The sequence below is a fragment of the Odocoileus virginianus genome, unplaced genomic scaffold, assembly GCF_023699985.2.
Source record: "Odocoileus virginianus isolate 20LAN1187 ecotype Illinois unplaced genomic scaffold, Ovbor_1.2 Unplaced_Contig_7, whole genome shotgun sequence".
Taxonomy (NCBI): domain Eukaryota; kingdom Metazoa; phylum Chordata; class Mammalia; order Artiodactyla; family Cervidae; genus Odocoileus; species Odocoileus virginianus.
In genome coordinates, this window is record NW_027224324.1 from 1,622,823 (window position 1) to 1,647,760 (window position 24,938).

The 24,938-nt window shown below is 39.5% G+C and overlaps 1 pseudogene; it reads left to right on the plus strand.

Annotated features, from left to right (window-relative positions):
• The first annotated feature begins 5,305 nt into the window (after window positions 1-5,305).
• LOC139033890 (endogenous retrovirus group PABLB member 1 Env polyprotein-like) lies at window positions 5,306-6,718 on the plus strand (annotated as a pseudogene).
• The last annotated feature ends 18,220 nt before the right edge of the window (window positions 6,719-24,938 follow it).

Below are 24,938 nucleotides of genomic sequence, written 5' to 3' on the forward strand. Positions count from 1 at the left end.
CAACCTAGATAGCATATTAAAAAGCAGAGATGTTACTTTGCCAACAAAAGTCTGTCTAGTCAAGGCTATGGTTTTTCCAGTGGTCATGTATGGATGTGAGAGTTGGACTTGTGTGAAGAAAGCTGAGCACCGAAAAATTGATGCTTTTGAACTGTGGTGTTGGAGAAGACTCTTGAGAGTCCCTTGGACTGCAAGGAGATCCAACCAGTCCATCCTGAAGGAGATTAGTCCTGGGTGTTCATTGGAAGGACTGATGCTGAAGCTGAAACTCCAATACTTTGGCCACCTCATGCGAAGAGTTGACTCGTTGGAAAAGACCCTGATGCTGGGAGGGATTGGGGGCAGAAGGAGAAGGGGACGACAGAGGATGAGATGGCTGGATGGCATCACCGACTCGATGGGCATGAGTTTGAGTAAACTCTGGGGTTTGTGATGGACAGGGAGGCCTGGCGTGCTGTGATTCATGGGGTCACAAAGAGTCGGACACGACTGAGCGACTGAACTGAACTGAACTGAACTGAAGGCTAGTGGGCTCTTTAAATACAATATTGAGAGGTATTACTATGAGTAGAGGTAAACAAGAAGTTTAGCTACCTTCAAATGTAGTATTTATAGGTTTTATGGGGAATATAGGAGTCCTTGTGAGAGAGTCAATTCCTAGGCAGGTTGAGGAGAAGTCCGGGGTCCCCAAGGAGGAGAGAGGGGTCTGGGGCTCTCAAAGCAGAGATAAGGGTCTGGAATTCTCAAGGAGGAGGAAAGGACAAACGTCTTTTTTTTCTCTACATTCCTTAGTCTTAGTCACATAAAATGTTTTTTTCTTTAAGCCTGGAACTGATGATTACACAACAAACAGCTCAGTTTAAACTCTGTACTAAGGATTATATAACAACAATGTATCCTGCTTGAGGACAGTTTCTCCTTCCTGAAAACCTTCTGGCTAATCCTGTTATCTTAAAATGTAAATTATGGGAGTGGGTCTAGTAAGATCTTTACAACCTTGAGACATTCTTTTGATTTATTGTAATAACTAATTTAAAAAGTATATAACTCCCTTGCTAACACTAGTGAGGGGGGCACTCTCCATCCCCCTTCTGATGTCTGTGTCAGAAGCTTTCTCTGTCCCTTTTTCACTTTAATAAAACTCTGCTACACAAAAGCTCTTGAGTGATCAAACCCTGGTCCCTGGTCCCAAAGCTAAATCTTCTTCAGAGATCACGAATCTGACACTGTTCACTGTAAGCTATCATCTTGGGGGCTCATCCAGGATCTTCAGGACAAGGTAAGAACACTCAGAGCTCTAGCCTCTCTGCTTTCTCAGTATACACATTTTCTGCTTTACTTTACTAACTCTCTGGTGTGCTTGTGTGAGTAGATGATGTGCCCTGCGCGAAGTGAGAGTTGAGCCCTGCTCTGTGGTTTCACAGTCCTTGCAATGACTGAAGGCACTCCCCAAAAGGGGCACCTTGTCAGGATTTTATACTGACCTGCCAATGCCAAGAGACACCCAGTGTCCCTGCGAGGGAGCGGCCAGAGATGTGCAAAGCATGTGGACCGAACTTTCCCTTCTCGGTCACCTTTTCCTGGTCTCTTTGATCATTTTGTAATTGCCTGGGGAATTAGAACTACTAAGATAATCATAGACTTTCAAGGGACTTGTGATCCATGCTATTACTGTGTACTTTTACTTTGACCCCAAGTATGGAAGCACCTCGCCTTGCTAGGAGCCTAAAGTTATAGAGCACGTTTGGGAGCGAGGCGGAACTCTAGCTCCAGGAACATCTCTCAGGCTAGAGGTCACTCTCTTGGCTGCCTGCCTCAGGGGCCAGCGACCTGAAAGTGAGTCTTTGTCATGGCTGTGCCTCCTATCTATGTGGATAGAAGCACTGCTGGTGACCATGAGGTTTTTGAGGACACAGATTGGGAATTGCAGGATCTGGTCAGATTGGAAGTGCAATGGGCTTCTTCCTTTGGTAGTGCTAGCTCTTACTGGACCAGAGGAAGCTCTCCAGTGGCTTCTGCTTCAACTCCTTAGATATTCCTTTTGTGGAATCTGTGGAAATGAACTGGAAGGATTGGCCCTAGTAGCTTGAGGACAAAAATCACTTTTTCCTCACTGGCCAACCCTCCACCACCTCTTTTGCTATCACATATACTGGCGTGGTGACACTCAGAAGGGACATCTTGGTTGTTGTTCATCCCTTTATGACTCACCGCTTCTACTGTCATCAGGACTGTACTCAGGAATGTGCATGGGCACAGGTAAGATGGATGCCCCCCCTGGTAGTACAACTTGGGGAACATTCCGAAGAGCTAGCCTGCTCCACCCATGGTGGCATCAGAGAAAAGGGCAAATCAAACAAAGGTCTTGGTGGTATGGAACTAAATCAATCTGGGATGCCATCAGGTCTACCCCTGGTGCATCTCCACCCTGCCTCGGTGGTAGAACTGGGAGGGATGAGTAAGATGCCTGCGTCAGTAAGGGACAGACTAAGTCTGACCAGGGAAGGAAAGCTTCAGTGGAAAGTCTGTCTACACCCCCATCTAGAGCAGGGAAGGATGCTTCCAGTGGAAAAAAGCCATGGCTGTGGATGCCGCTTTTTTCTCTCTTACAGATGGGAGCTAGCAGTTCCAGAACCACTCCTTTAAAATGTATTTTAAAAACTGGGACAAGTTTGATCCCCAGAATTTAAAAAGACATTCCTGATCTTCTTCCGTGATACAGAATGGCCATGGTATACTTTAGAAGACAGGCAATGCTGACCTATTGAAGGATCTCAATTATTACTGTTTTACAACTAGATCAGTTCTGTAGAAAATAAGGGAAATTGGTAGAAGTGACTTATGTGTTGCTCTTTATCTCTCTGTGAGACATGCCAGACTTATGTCCTAAGGGTACAGATTTGGGTGTGAAACCTTCAGCTCCCTCCTGTTCTCTTACTTTGCCCCTTTATCTGGGGCTCCCAACTGAACAGGCTGAGAATCAGAGTACCTTTCCAGGAAGGGTTGCCTCAGTGTAGGTGGAAATTCAAACAGTACCAGTTGTGATTGAGACTATTTAGTGGATCCAAAAGGTACATAGAAGACTTTACAGAACTGACTACTTTATGAGCATACTTGAAGAGATATAATGCATGTCTTGGGACAGACACTGACTCCTGACTCGAGAACTCGAGTTTTGGGGGAAACTACTACTTTTGGAGATGAATGGCTTGAACATGAGACAAGGGGAAAGAGGGAACATGAAATAGCCCTCCTCCCTACTGTGAACCAAGCAATTCCCATAACTGAGCTACTTTGCCAGATGTATTGTTGAAGGACTTAAGCAAGTGCACGCTAAGGCTTTAGACTATGCTAAGTTGGTTGCCATAGAACAGGGAGAGAAGGAAATTCCTGGCAAATTCCTAGATAATTACAGGAGGCTCTCTACAAGTTTACTGATGTTGGTCCCCAAAGTGCAGAGGAGGAATAACTTTAAAAGATGATTGCTCACTCAGTTGGCTTCAGATATCTGCTGTAACTTACAAAAACAGATGTATGGACCAAATCAGGCTTTAGATAATCTGTTGCAACTGGCTCAGATGGTATATTATGGTAGACAATACAAGGAGGAAAATCAGAGGCAAAAAAGACCAGAGAAAGACTGAAGCCCCAGCATGGCTGTTAGATCTGTTCTGAAACAGCCTGAGAAAAAATGCCCAGAGGAACCCAGGTGAAGTGAGACGAACTTGTTATTACTGTGGAAAGGAGTAGCATCTCAAGCGGGATTGCCCTCAGACGTCTAAGCAGCCCCCAGCTCCATAAAGGACCACACTGGAGGAGAGACTGCCCCCAGAGGTGTAGGCCCCAGGGGTCAGGCTCTCAGGACAATCAGGACTGAAGGTGCCCGGGCATCCCCACACAAGCTCCCATCCTAATAACACCTGAGAAGCCCCAGGTATTAATAACCCTGGGGGGCCAATCCGTCGATCTCTTTTGGACACCAGGGCAACTTTCTGCTCACTAAAGCCCCTGTCTGCTTTCCTCCCCATCCACTGCTGTAATGGGGCTGTCTGGACGAGCCAAGCGCTATTATTTCTGTCATCCTTTAAGCTGCTACTGGGGCTCTGTGCCATTTTCTCATGAGCTTCTCATCTGCCAGAGTCTCCCTCACTCCTTCTGGGGATGTAATGAGCAAGGTCCAGGCCTCTGTTTCACGAATATGGAATTTGCCCTTTTTAACTGAACAAAATATAAATCTTATAAGTGTGGGCTGATGGAAAAACTGTGGGTCAAGCACAAAATGCTGTTTCTGTCATTATCAAATTCAAAGACCCTCACCTATTTCCACATCAGAAGCAGTGTCCATTAAAACCTGAGGTTAAGGAATGGTTAAAACTCATTATTGAAAATTTAAAGAAACAAGGGTTATTAATTCCCTATAACAGTCCATGAAACACTCCTATTTTGGGTATAAAAATATTAAATGATAAATGGAAGGATGCTTTCTAGATTTAAACCTATACTAAATCATCCTCTACCTATGACTTTAAGACAATTGAGAGGATTCTTGGGCATTACAGGCTATTGCCGCATTTGGATTCTGGGTTATGGGGAACTTGCCAGCCTTTATATAAACTTATAACTGAGACTCAGCAGGCCCAAACCAACAAGCTGGTTTGGTCCCCAGAGACTCAAAAGGCTTTTAAGGCTCTTCAAACTGCTCTCTTGCAGGCTCCAACTTTGAGCTTGCCCACAGGATCAGAGTTTAGTTCCTTACTTTAAAAAAAAAGCTATGGCCACATTCCTTAAGGGTAATTGCTACTATTGTTTTGCTAATGCCTAAAGCTCATAAGTTTACTAATGGGCAAAATCTTACTGTACTGACTTCTCATGATGTAAGTGGGATCTTAAACTCTAAAGTTCAGAGCAACAATGGCTCCATCTTTAAAGCTGCTGTAACTCAAGGGGTGTCAAGAGCTCTAGGAATACGATATCACTTATACTGTTCCTGGAGACCCCAATCTTCAAAAAAAAAGTTGAAAAGGCTAAAGACATTATTAAAAGACACCCATGTAAGCTAACTCAGGAAATACAAGACAATTGGTTCACAGTCCACCCTTTGCTTTAATGAGGCTCAAACTGTGCCCCCCCCATCTCAGAATGATCTATGACAGACTGTTTTGTGCACAGATATTGTAATAGACCCTAAAACCTTAGAATTAACTATGTGACTCAGCTTACAGCCTTTTTAAAAAGACTTTGCCAGTAGGTTAACTCCTGACCCAGCCTTTGAGTCAAACAAGCCAGTGTTTGAGCCAGGAACGAGATGGGCCTGAGAATCTATGTGGGCTTGCTTCTGCTGACTCCAAAAGTCCTGAGTCTGCCATTTGACCCTCAAGACAATGCCTTCCTGTCCTGGGCTCATTCCTACGCTGCATTCCACAATCATATAATTGCTGGGTCTGCAGAGCACTCCATCTCCTCATCAATTGAAGATTTCCCATGGTGGGTTCCTCCACTTCAAGGAGAAGACCTTCTTCAACTCTGTCAATATTTTCACCAACAATAGTCACTTTAATCTGATGACATCTCACAGTCCTAAGATGGACTAGTGTAACACTTTGTACCTTAACTATGGACATAATGTGACTTTCAACTTTGATTATACATTATCTTGGTTTAATGACTATTTTGCTGCACATAAGAAGGTAAATGGGTCCAGATCTTCTGGTTTCCTACCCTGATGTTTATCAGATATGGGATGAGATCATATGGCTAACTCCTGAAAATTGATGCCTACTATCTAATGCTCCCATATGCTGGGAACAGAAAAGCCATACCCAGAAGTTAGCTGACAACTTAATTATAATGACTGGAAACAATTGGGATTTTTGCCTCAAGAAATATGCAATGTAATCATTCCTGTGTTTTCCAATCCCAGTTCAGGTCCTCCTTTTGCCTGGCCAGGAACTCACTGGGACTGGACCCTTCAGTCATGCTGGTTTGCTCCAAATGTGACTCCTACCTATGAGCGTGGCTTCCCCCTGCCTGGATAGGGAGATGCACCCTAAGTTTATATTTGGCTTCATATTTGCAGAGCCTGCTAATCTGCCACACCTTAAAACTCACTGGACAAAGTCTATATTTCACTGGTATGATTATCTGGCTGCAATATTTGTTCCCTCTCTGGGAACTACAGATGTTATGCTATGAGTTGATGTTCTCTAACTTTACTCAACAGGCTTTACAAGATTCTCAAAAAGCTATTTCAGTCCTTAATGCTAAACAAATACTAAATAGATATAAATACTAAATTATAAAGGTGGTTTTACAAAATAGATTGGCCTTATATATTCTAACAGCCACACAAGGAGGAGCTTGTGCTATTATTCATACCCAACGTTTCACATATCTACCAGACATGAGTACTAATGTTACTCACTTTACTAAACACGTGAACAAGATGATTCAGGTTATGGATTCTCCTGAAGCCTCAGTCACCTCACTTTGGGAAACATTAACTAGCTCCCCATGGTGGAAAACTATCTTAATCATAATAATTCTAATTGTTCTGTTTTTACTGTTTGCTCCCTGCATCTGTAACTGTGTAACTGGGTTTGTTTCTAACTGTTTGAAAGCTTTTAAGTTACAAATGGTTGTCCAGGCTCCTATGAGTGCCACAGCCTCCTCCAACTATTACTTGGCCCCCTGGATCAGAGACCCTCAATATGAGGGTTAGGAGAATATGTTGCCTCAACAATTTAGGGACAATGCCCCTCAACAGCAGGAAGTAGTTATGGAATGAAAACAATGCCCCTTTCCCTTGGCAACATAATTCTCCTAAAAGAAAAGGGGGGAATGAGAGAGTCAATTCCTAGGCAGGTTGATAAGAAGTCTGGGGTCCCCAAGGAGGAGAAAGGGGTCTGGGGCTCTCAAAGCAGAGATAGGGGTCTGGAATTCTCAAGGAGGAGGAAAGGACAAATCTTTTTTTTTTTTTTCTCTACATTCCTTAGTCTTAGTCACATAAAATGTTTTTTTTTTTTTTTCTTTAAGCCCAGAACTGATGATTACACAACAAACAACTCAGTTTAAACTCTGTACTAAGGATTATATAACAACAATGTATCCTGCTTGAGGACAGTTTCTCCTTTCCTGAAAACCTTCTGGCTAATCCTGTTATCTTAAAATGTAAATTATGGGAGTGGGTCTAGTAAGATCTTCACAACGTTGAGACCTTCTTTTGACTCATTGCAATAACTATGTTCAAGCTGGTTTTAGAAAAGGCAGAGGAACCAGAGATCAGATTGCCAACATCTGCTGGATCATCAAAAAAAGCAAGAGAGTTCCAAAAAAACATCTATTTCTGCTTTACTGACTATGCCAAAGCCTTTGACTGTGTGGATCACAATAAACTGTGGAAAATTCTTCAAGAGATGGGAATACCAGACCACCTGACTGCCTCTTGAGAAACCTGTATGCAGGTCAGGAAGCAACAGTTAGAACTGGGCATGGAAAAACAGACTGGTTCCAAATAGGAAAAGGAGTACATCAAGGCTGTATATTGTCACCCTGCTTATTTAACTTATATGTAGAGTACATCATGAGAAACGCTGGGCTGGAAGAAGCACAAGCTGGAATCAGGATTGCCAGGAGAAATATCAATAATATTGATATGCAGATGACATATGCAGATGACACCACCCTTATGGCAGAAAGTGAAGAAGAACTAAAGAGCCTCTTGATGAAGGTGAAAAAGGAGAGTGAAAAAGTTGACTTAAAGCTCAATATTCAGAAAACTAAGATCATGGCATCTAGTCCCATCACTTCATGGCAAATAGATGGGGAAACAGTGGTTGACTTTATTTTTCTGAGCTCCAAATCACTATAGATGGTAATTGCAGCCATGAAATTAAAAGACACTTACTCCTTTTAAAGAGTTATGACCAACCTAGACAGCATAAAAAGCAGACAACCTAAAAAGCAGAGACATTACTTTGCTGACAAAGGTCTGTCTAGTCAAGGCTATGGTTTTTCCAGTGGTCATGTATGGATGTGAGAGTTGGACTATAAAGAAAGCTGAGCACCAAAGAATTGATGCTTTTGAACTGTGGTGTTGGAGAAGACACTTGAGAGTTCCTTGGACTGCAAGGAGATCCAACCAGTCCATCATAAAGGAGATCAGTCCTGGGTGTTCATTGAAAGGACTGATGTTGAAGCTGAAACTCCAATTCTTTGGCCACCTGATGTGAAGAGCTGACTCATTTGAAAAGACCCTGATGCTGGGAGGGATTGGGGGCAGGAGGAGAAGAGGATGACAGAGGATGAGATGGTTGGATGGCATCACCAACTCAATGAACATGGGTTTGGTTGAACTCCAGAAGCTGGTGATGGACAGGAAGGCCTGGCATGCTGTGGTTCATGGGGTCTCAGAGTTGGACACGACTGAGTGACTGAACTGAACTGAATTTAAAAATTACATAACTCCCCTGCTAACACTAGAGAGGAGGGCACTCTCCATCTCCCTTCTGAGGGGGATCCCCCCTTCCATGTCAGAAACTTTCTCTGTCCCTTTTCATACTTTAATAAAACTCTGCTACACAAAAGCTCTTGAGTGATCAAGCCTGGTCCCTGGTCCCAAAGCTAAATCTTCTTCAGAGATCAAGAATCCAACACTGTAAGCTATGACTTGAAATGCTGAAACAAAAAGACTCACCTATTAAAAAGTGTTGTTCACCACCAGAGAACTGAGTCAGCAAATATTTCTGGAGCTCCTACTGTGTGTCAGACCTAGACACCTTCCTTCCATCTTGGGATCAGCAAAAGCATTTCTATTCTGAATCAGATGAGGCAAAAAAGAGTTGGCTGGCAAATTAGAGAACAGGGGAGGGGGAGGAAGGATGGAGAGTCATAAAAATCAGTTGAATCTATAAGGTTTAAAAACATACAGAGTTTTACTGGCTTAGATCTCAAATTCCTTTTCCTCTTGCTCAGCAAAACCTCCTTTTCCAGAACCAAGAATATGAGTTCTCTATAAAAGAAATGAGATAAAATAAGGTCAAAATGCTCCTATATGAATACAGCATCCCATAAGATGATATGAGGAAATATTACTGTTCTGACTCCTTCAGTTTCTGGTCACTATGCCAGACTTCTTGACTACTGATGTGCTTCAACTATGTTAGCTTGGAAAAACCTAGAAAATAGATATGAAGAAACTATTTTTAAAATAAACTTTTAATGAATTGGCAAAGGCAATTAAAAGAGGGAGATCACAAGGGAAAAGAGCATCCAAGAAACCTTTAATTTACGTTTCTTCTCTGTAGGGAGTGGGCATTTCAGTGTGACAGACTCTAGACTCCACCAACATGAATGGTTTAAAAACTAATCAAGGAATAATTTCTTAAGATAGGAGACTGTCTAAACATATTTATTTTTTCTCCCAAGAACCTACCAGAGTGACAACGAAAGAAAACAAATTATATAAACCCACAACAATAAAGAAAAAGAGAATAGTCACACTCAATGAGAATTTTCAATACATTTCTTGAAAACAAAAATAGGCTGCTGATTATGAACATCATGTTGAAGCTGAGGGAAGTCATCAGTTAGATCCATTTACTGTAACTTGCTTAATTAATAACAAACTATAACTGTCTTCCCTGATCAAGCTTGCAGTAATTGTTTTTACAAAGCTTGCATATCCTCCAAATGTCCCCTAGGCTAAACAGTAAGATGTTTGCATGAGTTATTTTCCAGGGACTTGGGGTCAGTTGTGTCTAGTCTGAGGTCCAACCAGTTAAGACTGGGCCACCAGCCCTCCACCTGGACATGCGTGAGTGTCCTCATGACCTTTTAACATCAGAGGGCCAAAAACTCCATCTTCAGGGCATTTTTCTGAACATGCACCCTGCAGAGAAGCATTTAGCTTAGTTGCTCCTGTATAGAAGGATGATCAGCTCACCTGCTTGTTTCCAGTCAGCTTTCCCCACACTCCCCACATCTCGGCTTTACCCATGAATGTTCTGAGCCTCTCACCTTCAGGGAGGTAGATTTGAGATTTGTTCTCTTGTCTCCTCACTCAGCTGCTTCATGTATAAACCCTTTCTCTGCTGCGAACTTCGGGCTTCCCTGGTGGCTCAGTGGTAAAGAATCCACCTGAAATGCAGGAGACACAGGAGACATGGATTTGACCCCTCGGTTGAGAAGCTCCTCTGGAGCAGAGCATGGTAACCCACTCCAGTATTCTTGCGGGAAGAATCCCAGGGGTCTCAAAGTGTCAGACACGACCGAAGTGACTGAGCATGCAAGCATGCACTGTGGCAAATCTCAGTGTCTCAGAGTTTGGCTTGCTGCACATCATGCAAATGAGCCTGGATCAATAACATAACTATGAAGAAAAGCAGTGGAAGTCAGAGATTAGGATAAACTCAGAGAAGACCACGGGAGCAAGAATTAGTCTCTTCAGCAGAATCCTAGAGAGACTCAGGAAATTTTAGACAGCATCTGAATTGGAGAGTGAGAGAAAGAGATAGTAGAGAAGGCAATGGCAACCCACTCCAGTGCTCTTGCCTGGAGAATCCCATGGACGGAGGAGCCTGGTGGGCTGCAGTCCATGGGGTCACTAAGAGTTGGACATGACTGAGAGGACTTCGCTTTTACTTTTCACTTTCATGCATTGGAGAAAGAAATAGCAACCCACTCCAGTGTTCTTGCCTGGAGAATCCCAGGGACGGGGGAGCCTGGTGGGCTGCCATCTACAGGGTTGCACAGAGTCGGACACGACTGAAGCGACTTAGCAGCAGCAGCAGCAGCAGAAAAAGATGGGCGAAGAGGACAGATCCACTGATGGTTTGTCTACAGAACAGTTAGCCACCCCAGTCCACTGTAGCACTCACCATGGACAGAATGGGCATCAGGAAGGTATTTACCCCTCAGGCCTCTACACTGCCTCACTCCACAAACACACATGCACGGACGCACAGGTGCACAGGTTTCCTCTTGAGAGAAATTAGAGGAGAACCACAGCATTTAGTGTTAATACTGACAGAAACTTCAGTGTTCTGGGGGATGGCCAACTGTGATGACTGAATCTACACCCAATCCCATCCCATGTTCCACACAGCTCTTGCTCAGTTCCGTTTCTGCATTCTTAAAGGATTGTTAGATGTTCTAAAAAAAAAAAAAACCTGAAAAGTGAAAGAATAAGATTAAGATAAGTAGAAAACTAACTCTGGAATAATCAAATAAATACAATATAACAAAAGAGAACTTGGACATAAATTTAATTACTATTCTCATAGAGATTTAATAAAACATTGCTTTTATAAAATAAAAAACAAGCATGCTGTGAAAAAGAACAATTGGATTAATAAAACACTGGGAAATTAAGAAACAGATTGCTGAGATTAAAAACAGATAATTTATTCATCTTTATTCCCCATATATTTAATAAGAACCTCTGCAAAACTTTCTGCAAAAATGTTTTCTAAAGGATGTTTGTATGGCAGCCTCAAGGAGCATGTGTTTATCATTTGGAGTGCAGTTTGGAGACAGATGGCACATTCAAACCAAGTACTTTGAGGTGAGATTAACAAAGGGACCATTCACAAAGGAGTGAACAGGCTACATAAAAAGAGAGGGGTTAGTGCAGAGTGCCAGCTGCTAAAATCAAGACTCTCTTTCCATCCTTGAGCCTGGAGGGATGACAAAAGGCAGGAGGAAAACAAAGAAGAGGAGGGAGAAAAGGAGTAACAGAAGAAGGAAAAGAAGAAGCTGAGAGATAGCGAGGGAGAAAGCTATGTGGGAAGAGAAACTGAATGGGAGCGATGATTTTGGGCAGAAGCATGAAGCCAGTCCACGCTGCCCTCATGGGAGGTCCTGTGACTCTTTATAACCGACCTGATTCCCCCTCTCTTTGATCTATAAGTGGTCTCTGTTCCTTAGCACAATCAAATGCCTAGGGAGACCCTTGATCCAAGCATGGGGCAAAGTGATGCAGGCTAGATGATTCAGAATAGGCAAACAAGATATCCAGTCACGTGTTCATATTTAAGTGGTGCTTTGCTGGATGTAAAAATTCTAAGTTCTAAATTCATTTCCTTCAATACATTTAAGCCTATAATGTTTTGTCTCTGATTCCAGTGTGGCTGTTCAGAATTCTGATATAAATCTGAGATATCATCTTTCTCTTTGGTATTTTAAGGCTAGTTCTTCACCCTTTGTCCTATGAAATGTCATTATCATGTGTTTATATGTGTATTTTTGTGGTACCTTTGAGCACTTTGAGTCTGAGGTTTCTAATCTATATTTTTATGAAGTTCCAGTTACTATCTCTTCGAGTATTTCCTTTCTTCTATTTATTTTTCCACCTGGGATTTCTACTGTATGGATTTGACACTTCTATTCTCCTTTTCACTGAACTATCAATTAATGATTTTTTTCAACCATTAAAACTTCCTTGATGTCCTTTTCAGAGAGCTTCTTAATATTCCTGCTCAATAATTCATTCTTGCTCTAAACCCACTCTGCTTTACGTTTATTTCAAGTTTTATATTTTTCATATGCAGTATATCCACTTGACTTTTCATTGCAATCTTGCTCTAAACCCACTCTGCTTTACAATACTTTTATGTCAAGTTTTATATTTTTCATATGCAGTGTATCCACTTGACTTTTCTTTGCAACTGTTAGTTTCCTTTTCATGTCACCAAAATCCTCCTTAACACTTCTTGAAGGATACTTGTGATGCCTGTGTTTTAAATTCTTGATCTCTTGATCTCTTCATTCCATTTATTTCGTATTATTGCATAGATTGCTCAGTCTACCTTTAATAGTAGCTGTGTTTTTTAGATGTCTCCTTAATTTACTCTTTGAGTTTATTTCTTTCTTAAAGTATTAGACATCTTGGTTAGTAACATGTAGAGAACCTAAAAGACCTGAATACTGCCCTCTTAGTGAGTTTGCAGAAAGAATGTGCTAAAGGGGCAGATCAGTGCCCCAGTTTAGACAATGCCATCCTGGGTTCCTTTTATCCTCAGGCAAATCTGGCCATCTTAGTATGATGTCAGCTGAATTCCTTTTTTCAGTGAGGATGAACACACACACATTTTTACCATATCCATTTATGTATCTATCCAATAGCTACTTGTTGAATGACTTCTATATGCCAAATTTGAATATGAAAGATAGTTAATTCTAGTTATTGCTGACTCTGCCCATAAAATAGGCTAGGTCTTCAAAAAAAACTAACTTACCATCTTGAATGTAAGTACATGCTCATAACTTGACTAGCGGCCATTTTCTAAATTTTCAAGAATGTGATAAAACCAGAATTCATAAAATTTGCCAAAAGTAAAATACTTATATCTGTAAAGCATAATCTATATCTTAAGATACAGCCCGATTAGGTGTAAACTGTAAGATACTGTAATAAGAGTTAGAATTCCTGTCTAGAGGTTTAGACAGCACTAGACAGCAAAGGACGTGTCAAATGAGAGATATAATATTAATACAGAAACTAGAGAAGGTCTTGGAGTAGTCAAGGAGACAGGAGGGAAACAGTAGCTGGCATTTGAAGTATTTAGAGCAGATGTGGGGTTGGAATGACCAGGGGAAGAAAGAACATTCTGCATAAGGAAAGTAGTGCAAATTTAGGTTCCTGGAGGTGGTGAGGGAGGATTTTGTAAAAATTCTAATAAAATGGTTTTAAAGGAAAGGCCTCTACTATGAGTAACAAATAGTGCTTGGATGGTTAGACTGTGTAGAAATTGTTCAGAGCAGTCAGCTATGGGGAATGTGTCATTAGGAAATGATTGAAACAGTTTCTGTGTGACAAAGTGGGCCAGATTAAAGCAAGATCTCACAAGTTTTAGTGGTCAACAGAGGCAGCAGGGTCTAGTAACATTTTCTAACCATGTCAAAGAGTAAATAGCATTGTCTGGGAAATTCAGATCAGCAGAGAAGGTGAAACAATAAATTAAGAGGAGTTTTCCTGAAAATGTAACAGCTATTCTATTTTTAATAATGGAAAAAAATGATGAGAAAGCAGAAGAAAATGGATAGGAAGGAGGTGGAGAACTGATAAGGGTTTGTAAAGGAATGAGTAGGTATGAAATGTTACCCCTCTCTCATCAAGCACAGATAATATGAGTGGACACAGGAGGAGGTTACAGGTTAAGAAGTGTTAGTTGTGGCCCAGAAAACATTGGTAGGACAGATTTTTGAGAACAGGTGAGACAGAGGGTTGTCTGACATCAGTGTTGCAGTTGACAATTTGATGTGGCTGAGCTTCCAGACAGCCTCTTTCCCTCCCCACCTGCCTTGGGGGAGAAGGGGAAAGATGCTTCTCCCCTTTGGGCTCTGGCCTTGCTTGTAATAAGGTCTTTTGAGAATTAAATCTCACCGAGGCTTTCAGAACTGGGTAGGAGAAGTGTTACCTCTTAAGAGTGTTGAGAACTGCTTAAAGTTTTGTGTTCCATGGTTATAGATAGCACACTATCCTTTCATTAGTACATGCCTATGTCACAAGAGAGACAAAATGAAAATGTGTGGTTAAGTCATTTCATGTAAATGTTTACCAGGGGAAGGAAGAAAGTAAAAGCTCATATTTTTATTTTTCCTGTGTCATCTTCATTATGGGAAGGACAAACTAATATTGGCTGTATTTCTTCTGAAGAGCTCAGCTTGAATTGATTTCTCTCCCAACGCTAAAAGCATCTTTGCCTGTAGCACATTTCTCTGGCAATTTGTCCTGCTCTGCCTTCTGCTGTTGACTTAGGACTTAAATTTTCTGCATCCTCCTGTAACACGGATACACATAGATAGACAGATTTCTGTAAAAGTAAGGAGTGGGTGGGTTGTTTGCCTGGTTTTGCCCACTCTAGATACCAGAATCTAAGTGACCATAAATATGTAAGTAAATGTGACAGCATTTTTCAGTTGCTGCTGTTCAGTCACTCAGTTGTGTCCAACTCTTTGTGACCCCATGGGCTCTGCAGCTCACCAGACTTCCCTGTCCTTCACTATCTCCCGTAGTTTGCTCAAATTCATGTCCATTGAGTCAGTGATGCCATCCAACCATCTCATCCTCCACCGCCCCCTTATCATCTTGCCCTTAATCTTTCCCAGCATCAGGGTTTTTTCCAATGAGTCAGGTTCTGCATCAGGTGGCCAAAGTATTGGAGTTTTTTTTTTTTTTCAGTAAGTCATTACATTTTTAGTCAACCAATAGGAACCCTATCTGTGGGGGTAAAGAAACGCATCTCTTGCTGTGCCCTGTGCTCTGTTCTTGTGGCTGTATCTGCTGAGGGCTTTCCTAGTCTGGTTTTGGGACCCATATTTAGGGGCTTTGTTTTATTTCATTTTTTCCAGATTCTGAGTTCCATATTTTAATACCCCTGCCACCGATACCACTGAAGAGTTGTGGTGTATGCTACACTGCTTTCTCTCCCATCTGAGTATATTAATTATTTCTATAATATAGAAATATTATAAATAGCAGTATTTTTCTTTCCTTGTGACAGCAGTAATTGAAAAATGTAAAAAACCCTGAGGTGGGCATTCGTTTTTTGTGGGTTTTACCATATTGAAAACATTCATCCTTTTTTATGGCAAATAAATTTTCTTTGGTAAATCACTCTTTCTCCAGCTTAGACTATGGTATTTGACTGGAATTGTCCCTACCCACAACTCTGGTAATGTTCCATGACTACTGTTAACCACAATGATGAATTTAGGGATGGGCATATGGTCCCATCCTGGCCAATGAGAGTCAGTCCTAAGACTGGAAGTTTTGCTGACTCTGAAGCAGAAAAGCTTTGACTTTCTTACTGGACTCAGGACAAGTGCTGGTTCAGCCATCCTATGAATAAGACAAGAATAACATTGAAACATATATATTATCAAGTGTGAAACAGATCGCCAGCCCAGGTTGGATACATGAGACAAATGCTTAGGGCTGGTGCACTGGGAAGACCCAGAGGGATGGGATGAGGAGGGAGGTGGGAGGGGGAATCAGGATGGGGAACACATGTAAATCCATGGCTGATTCATGTCAATGTATGGCAAAACCCACTACAATATCGTAAATAATTAGCCTCCAACTAATAAAAACAAATGAAAAAAAATCTGAATACTGGGGGGAAAAAAAGACAAACGGTGACTTAAGGATAAAATGTTCACTGAGGAAGTGAAGGCACAAAACAAAAAAACAAAAAAGGAGAAACCAGACCTTGATCAAGACTCACTAAAAGAAATCAGTTCTTGGAATGCTCAAATACATGTCTCAATAAATTCAATTTTTCTTATGCTACTTGCATTTTTTTGTCACTTACAACTGAAAAAACATAAGCCATAAATGGGTAAAGCTGCTTTAAACATCTGTATGAAGGTTTTTGTGTAGATACACATTTTCAAAAACCATTTAATGAATGTATTACTGACTGCTTGGAGTTCAAAATGAAAATGGATCCCTGACTTACTAATGCTTTGATATTTTCTATGTGTTTACTTGTTAATTTATTCAATACATCTAGTGAGGTCATAATCAGCATCAGATATTTTGCTGGATTCTGGGAATAAAGTGGTGAGTAAAAGGAGATGTTATTCCTGATCAGTGGTGCTCACTGTCACTGGGGAGGCCAGACACTATTAGAGAGACACACGTCACATCAAGATGTTAAGAATTAAAGAGATTGGAGAGAGACTTTGTAGGCTGAATAGACATAATTTATTGGTGCATTGGTTATGGGGAGTAGGTATAGGGGATGGACCCCAGGCTCCCACATAATGTAAGGGTAGATGGTGGTATCATTTGATGAGGTGGAAGACCCTGGAGAAGGGCATGGAAATCCTCTCTAAGACATTTTGAGTTGTTTTTGAAACTTCCAAGAAATCATAAAAAGCCAGTTGAATATATTGGTAAAAGTACTAAGTATTTTCTTTTCCAAAGGCTTAAGAAATTGCTGTTTAATTATTTCATGCTCAATGAGTTGCATTTTTGCCTTATTTTATAGACTCTTCTCAAGGGAACATATATATATATATATATATATATATATATATATATATACACATATTTAATGTATACACATATATATGTGTGTGTACAAGTTATACATATATAAAACATATATTGTGTGTATATATTACATACATACACACATCTGTTTTCACATGTATATTATATATACACAGATATGCATGCATATAATTGATATACAAAGCACAGTGCTTTGTACCTCACAGTGATGAAATATTTGTTTATTTTAATGGATATGCATTATTTCTTTTCCCCCACAGATTACATGAGTTTATTTTCATTCTGTATTTATCAACAACCTGATCCATATGGCACAGAGGAAATGTAGCAGTTCTAAAATGCATGTGATACATATAGTCTTTTTCTTATATTCTCCATGACTACATAATAAATATGATAAATAAATATTTATAAACAATTATGTAATGATAGTAATATAATATGTAAATAAATAAATGCAGCATATCATGCTGCTGTGAAAATTAAGAAAGCATTTATGTGAATACACCAAAGTTATGATCCATATGAAAGCACTTGGCTATTCCACTGATACTAGTTTCTTTTCTTCAGAATTATACCTCTGAATTTTTCTAAGAACTCACTTATTCCAAAAGGTTATTCCTGGGAACTGAAAAATTTGAAATATTTAACTCCTTTCTGGCTGAGAAAGGGAAGAATATCTCTAAAAGGGCATATAAACAGTTTGATTTGGTTCAGAACTATTTTTCTTAATGCTTAGCAAAAAGTATTTGCCTTTGTTTCTAAAGGAGATCCAAATATTTTTTATTGCAATGTATTTCACATACCATAAAATTTGACACTTAAAAATATGAAATCTGAAAAAAAATGAAATCTGATAGCTTTCAGTATAGTCACAAAGTTGTACAATCATTGCCACTAACTAATTTCAGAATATTTTCAGGACCCTAAATTGAAATCCTGTACTTGTTAGCAGCCATTCTTCACTGTGACTTTCTTCTAGTTTCTGCAAACCCCTAATTAATGTTCTGTTTCTATAGGTTTGTCTTCTCTGGGAATTTCATGTAAATGAAGTCATATAACATGTGACCTTTGTGTCTGGCTTCTTCCATGCAGTATAATGTTTATGAAGATTATCATGTGGTCACGTTAACATTAGTTCACTCCTTTTCATGGATAAATAATATTCCATTGAATGAAACTTTGCTGATGGGAATGTTAAATGGTGAGAAATAGTTTTGCAGTTCTTCCAAAAGTTAAACATAAAGTTACTTTATGACCCAGAAATTCCATCCTATGAATATATATCCAAGAGAATGGAAAATATATGTTCAAACAAAAACTTATACATGGGCAGTTGCATCTGTTAGGGCAACAGACAGAGGCTCTTTTCTTCTAGAATGGTCAGTAATAACAATCAAGTGAGCCTAGGCTTTCAGGAGCCATTACTTGGGTCTGATTTTAAAGCCACACAGTGGAGAGCTGTGCCAAGAGAAAAAGGAAGTCTTTCTGCAGGACAACTCCTACCACGTCCTTATTAGCATGTTCACCCCAGAAAAACATCCCCATGCAAATAAAACCATAAGAGGAGCCCTGAGCCCGCCAACACAAACATTTCATCACCATACTCAGCAATCAAGCCCTGAACCTTTGGAGTGGGGGCACTGAATTCAAGACCCTAGACTACCAGAGAACTGTTCCTAGGGAGTATCAAATAGTGAGAACTCACACAAAGAAAACCACTTGAATACAAGACCCAGCATCACCCAACCATCAGTAGCACCCTGTGCAGGAAGCCTCATCTAAACAACAAACAAAACAAAAATACAAACCCAATCATCAGCAGACAGGATTACCACCTCACTCAGCCTTGCCCATCAGAGGAAAAACAAACAAACAAAAACTCAGCACAAATCTCACCCTATACAAAGCTTACACAAACCACTGGACCAAACTTAGGAGGGCAGAAACCAAAAGGAAGAAAGAATTCAACCTTGAAGCCTGGGAAAAGGAGACCTCAAACACAATAAGTTTAAAAAAAAATAATGAAAAGGCAGAGAAATACTATACAAATGAAGGAACAAACTAGAAACACAGAAGTCCAAATAAATGAAGAGGAACATAGGCAAACTACCTGAAAAAGAATTCAGAATAATGATAGTAAAGATGATCAAAAACCTTGAAAACAGAATGAGAAAATGCAAGAATAAATTAACAAAGACCTAGAATTAAAGAGTAAATATACAGAAACAAACAGCAAAATTACTGAAACTAAAAATACTCTAGAAGGAATCAGTAACAATATCTGAAACAGAAGAATCAGTCAGTGAGCTGGAAGATAAAATGGTGGAAATAACTTCTGAAGAGCAGAATAAAGTAAAAAGAATGAAAAGAACTAAGGACAGTCTCAGAGACCTCTGGGACAATATCAAACACACCAACATTCGAATTATAGGAGTCCCAGAAGAAGAAGAGAAAAAGAAAGGGTACAAGAAAGAGATTTTGAAGAGATTATGGTAGAAAATTCACCCAACATGGAAAATGAAATAGTCAATCAACTCAAACAGGGGCAAAGAGTCCCATACAGGATAAACCAAAGGAGAAACACACCAAGACACATACTAATCAAATTAACAAAGATTAAACACAAAGAAAGAATATTAAAATCAACAAGGGAAAAGCAACAAGTAACATACAAGGGAAATCCCATACATTTAGCAGCTGATCTTTCAGCAGAAACTCTGCAGGCCAGAAGAGAATGGCAGGATATATTTAAAGTACTGAAAGGAAAAAATCTACAACAAAGACTACTATACCTGGCAAGGATCTCATTCAAAATTGATGAAGAAATCAAAAGTTTTTCAGACAAGCAAAAGTTAAGAGAATTCAGTACCACCAAACCAGCTTTATAACAAATGTTAAAGGGACTTATATAGTCAAGAAATAAAAGAGAAGAAAAAGATCTACAAAATCAAACCCCAAACAATTAAGAAAATGACAATAGGAACATACATATCAATAATTACTTTAAATGTAAATGGATTAAATGTTCCAACCAAAAGACACAGACTGGCTGAATGGATACAAAAACAAGACCCATATATATGCTGTCTACAAGAAACCCACTTCAGACCTAAAGACACATATAGACTGAAAGTGAGAGGATGGAAAAATATATTCCATGCAAATGGGAAGCAAAAGAAAGCTGGAGTAGCAATCCTCATATCAGACAAAATAGACCTTAAAATAAAGAATATTACAAGAGATAAGGAAAGACACTACATAATGATCAAGGGATCAATCCAAGAGGAAGACATAACAATTGTAAATATCTATGCACCCAACATAGGAGCACCTCAATATATAAGACAAACACTAACAGACATAAAAGGAGAAATTGACAATAACACAATAATAGTAGGAGACTTTAACACCCCACTCACACCAATGGACAGATCATCAAAACAGAAAACAGTAAGGAAGCCCAAGTCTTAAATGATACATTAGATGAGATGGATCTCACTGACATCTTCAGGACATTCCATCCAAATGCAGAAGAATACACCTTCTTCTCAAGTGCACGTGGAACATTCTCCAGGATAGACAACATCTTGGGTCACAAATCAAACCTCAGTAAATTTAAGAAAACTGAAATTGTATCAAGCATCTTCTCTAACCACAGTGCTATGAGCTAGATATCAATTACAAGAAAAAACTAAAAATCACAAACATATGGAGATTCAACAATATGTTTCTAAATAACCAACAGATTACTGACGAAATCAAAAGGGAAATTAAAAATTTTCTAAAAACAAATGACAATGAAAACTTGACAACTCAAAACCTATGGGATGCAGCAAAAGCAGTTCTAAGAGGGAAGTTTATAGCAGTACAATCATACCTCAAGAAACAAGAGAAACATCAAATAGACAACCTAACTTTACACCTAAAACAATTGGAAAAAAAAGAACAAAAAACTCCCAAAATTAGCAGAAGGAAATAAATCATAAAGATCAGAGCAGAAATAAATGAAAAAGAAATGAAAGAAACAATAGTAAAGATTAATAAAACTAAAAGCTGGTTCTTTGAGAAGATAAACAAAATTGACAAACCTTTAGCCAGACTCATCAAGAAAAAAAAGAGAGAAGAATCAAATCAACAAATTAGAAATGAAAAAGGAGAGGTTACAACAGCAATGCAGAAATGCAAAGGGTTATAAGAGACTATTATGAATAAGTATATGTCAATAAAATGGATAACCTAGAAGAAATGAACAGATTCTTAGAAAAGTTCAATCTTCCAAGACTGAACCAGGAAAAAATAGAAATTATGAACAACCCAGTTACAAGCACTGAAATTGAAGCTGTGATCAAAAATCTCCCAAAAAACAAAAGCCCAGGACCAGATGGCTTCACAGGAGAATTCTATCAAACATTTAGAGAAGAGCTAATGCCTATCCTTCTAAAACTCTTTCAAAAAACTGCAGAGGAAGGAACACTTCCAAACTCATTCTATGAGGCCAGCATCACCCTGATACCAAAACCAGACAAAGACAACACACAAAAAGAAAACTACAGGCCAATATCACTGATGAACATAGATGCAAAAATCCTCAACAAAATTTTTAGTAAACAGAATTCAGCAATACATTAAAAAGCTCATACACCATGATCAAGTTGGGTTTATTCCAGGGATGCAAGGATTCTTCAATATATGCAAATCAATCAATGTGATACACCATATTAACAAATTGAAAGATAAAAACCATATGATCATCTCAATAGATGCAGAAAAAGCCTTTGACAAAATTCAGCACCCATTTATGATTAAAACTCTTCAAAAAATGGGCATAGAAGGAACCTACCTCAACATAGAAAAGGCCATATATGATAAGCCTACAGCAAACATTATTCTCAATGGTGGAAAAACTGAAAGCATTCCCCCTAAGACCAGGAACAAAACAGGGTATCCACTTTCACCACTATTATTCAACATAGTTTTGGAAATCCTGGCTACAACAATTGGAGAAGAAAAAGAAATAAAAAGAATCTAGATGGGAAAAAAAAAAGTAAAGCTCTCACTGTTTGCAGATGACATAATACTGTACATAGAAAACCCTAAAGATAGTATCAGAAAATTGCCAGAGCTAATCAATGAATTTAGCAAAGTTGCAGGGTACAAAATCAATACACAGAAATCACTTGCATTTCTATATACTAACAATGAAAAATCAGAAAGAGAAATTAAGGAATCAATCCCATTCACCATTGCAACAAAAAGAATTAAATATCTAGGAATAAACTTACCTAAGGAGACAAAAGAACTGTACACAGAAAATTATAAGACACTGATGAAAGAAATCAAAGATGACATAAACAGATGGAGAGATATTCCATGTTCCTGGTAGGAAGAATCAATATTGTGAAAATGACTATACTACCAAACACAATCTACAGATTCAATGTGATCCCTATCAAATTACCAATGGCATTTTTCACAGAACTAGAACAAAAAATTTCACAATTCATATGGAAACACAAAAGACCCCGAATAGCCAAAGCAGTCTTGAGAAAGAAGAATGGAGCTGGAGGAATCAACCTTCCTGACTTCAGATTATACTACCAAAGCTACAGTCATCAAAACAGTATGGTACTGGCACAAAAACAGAAATATAGACCAATGGAACAAGATAGAAAGCCCAGAAATAAACCCATGCACCTATGGTACCTTATTTTTGACAAATGAGGCAAGAATATACAATGGGGCAAAGACAGCCTCTTCAATAAATGATGCTGGAAAACTGAACAGCTACATGTAAAAGAATGAAATTAGAACATTCCTAACACCATACACAAAGATAAACTCAAAATGGATTAAAGACCTAAATTTAAGACCAGAAACTATAAAACTCTTAGAGGAAAACATAGGCAGAACACTCGATGACATAAATCAAAGCAAGATCCTCTATGACCCACCTCCTAAAGTAATGGAAATAAAAACAAAAGTAAACAAGTGGGACCTGATTAAATATAAAAGCTTTGGCACAGCAAAGGAAACTATAAGCAAGGTGAAAAGACAAGCCTCAGAATGGGAGAAAATAATTGCAAATGAAACAACTGACAAAGGATTGATTTCCAAAATACACAAGCAGCTCATACAACTCAATACTAGAAAAACAATCCAATCAAAAAGTGGGGGAAAGATCTAAACAGACATTTCTCCAAAGAAGACATACAGATGGCTAACAAGCACATGAAAAGATGCTCAACATCACTCATTATTAGAGAAATGCAAATCAAAACTACAGTGAGGTATCACCTCACACTGGTCAGAATGGCCATCATCAAAAAGTCTACAAACAATAAATGCTGGGAAAAGTGCAGAAGAAGGGAACACTCTTGAAGTGTTGATGGAATGTAAATTGATACAGCCCCTATGGAAGACGGTATGGAGATTACTCAAAAAACTAGGAATAAAAGCATCATATGACCCAGCAATTCCACTTGTAGGCATATACCCTGAGGAAACCAAAACTTAAAAAGACACATGTTTCCCACTGCTCACTGCAGCTCTATTTACAATAGCTAGAACATGGAATCAACCTAGATGTCCGTCGACAGATGAATGGATAAAGAAGTTGTGGTAAATATACACAATGGAATATTCAGTTTAGATCAGTTCAGTTCAGTGGCTCAGTCATGTCTGACTCTTTGAGACCCCATGAATCGCAGCATGCCAGGCCTCTCTGTCCATCACCAACTCCCAGAGCTTACTCAAACTCATGCCCATCGAGTCGGTGATGCCATCCAGCCATCTCATCCTCTGTTGCCCCCTTCTCCTGCCCCCAATCCCTCCCAGCATCAGGGTCTTTTCCAATGAGTCAACTCTTCTCAAGAGGTGGCCAAAGTACTGGAGTTTCAGCTTCAGCATCAGTCCTTCCAATGAACACCCAGGACTGATCGCCTTTAGGATGGACTGGTTGGATCTCCTTGCAGTCCAAGAGTCTTCTCCAACACCAACTCTCACATCCATACATGACCACTGGAAAAACCATAGCCTTGACCAGACGGACCTTTGTTGGCAAAGTAATGTCTCTGCTTTTTAATATGCTATCTAGGTGTTGGTCATAACTTTCCTTCCAAGGAGTAAGTGTCTTTTAATTTCATGGCTGCAGTCACCATCCACAGTGATTTTGGAGCCCAAAAAAATGAAGTCTGACACTGTTTCCACTGTCTCCCCATCTATTTCCCATGAGGTGATGGGACCAGATGCCATGATCTTAGTTTTCTGAATGTTAAGCTTTAAGCCACCTTTTTCACTTTCCTCTTTCACTTTCATCAAGAGGCTTTTTAGTTCGTCTTCACTCTCTGCTGTAAGGGTGGTGTCATCTTCTTATCTGAGGTTATTGATATTTCTCCCAGCAATCTTAATTCCAGCTTGTTCATCTTCCAGCCCAGCGTTTCTCATGATGTACTCTGCACATAAGTTAAATAAGCAGGGTAACAATATACAGCCTTGATGTACTCCTTTTCCTATTTGGAACCAGTCTGTTGTTCCATGTCCAGTTCTAACTGTTGCTTCCTGACCTGCATACAGGTTTCTCAAGAGGCAGGTCAGGTGGATCTGGTATTCCCATCTCTTGAAGAATTTTCCACAGTTTATTGTGATCCACACAGTCAAAGGCTTTGGTGTAGTCAATAAAGCAGAAATAGATGTTTTTCTGGAACTCTCTTGCTTTTTCGATGATCCAGCGGATATTGGCAATTTGATCTCTGGTTCCTCTGCCTTTTCTAAAACCAGCTTGAACATCTGGAAGTTCACGGTTCACGTATTGCTGAAGCCTGGCTTGGAGAATTTTGAGTATTACTTTACTAGAGTGTGAGATGAGTGCAATTGTGCAGTAGTTTGAGCATTCTTTGGGATTGCCTTTCTTAGGGATTGG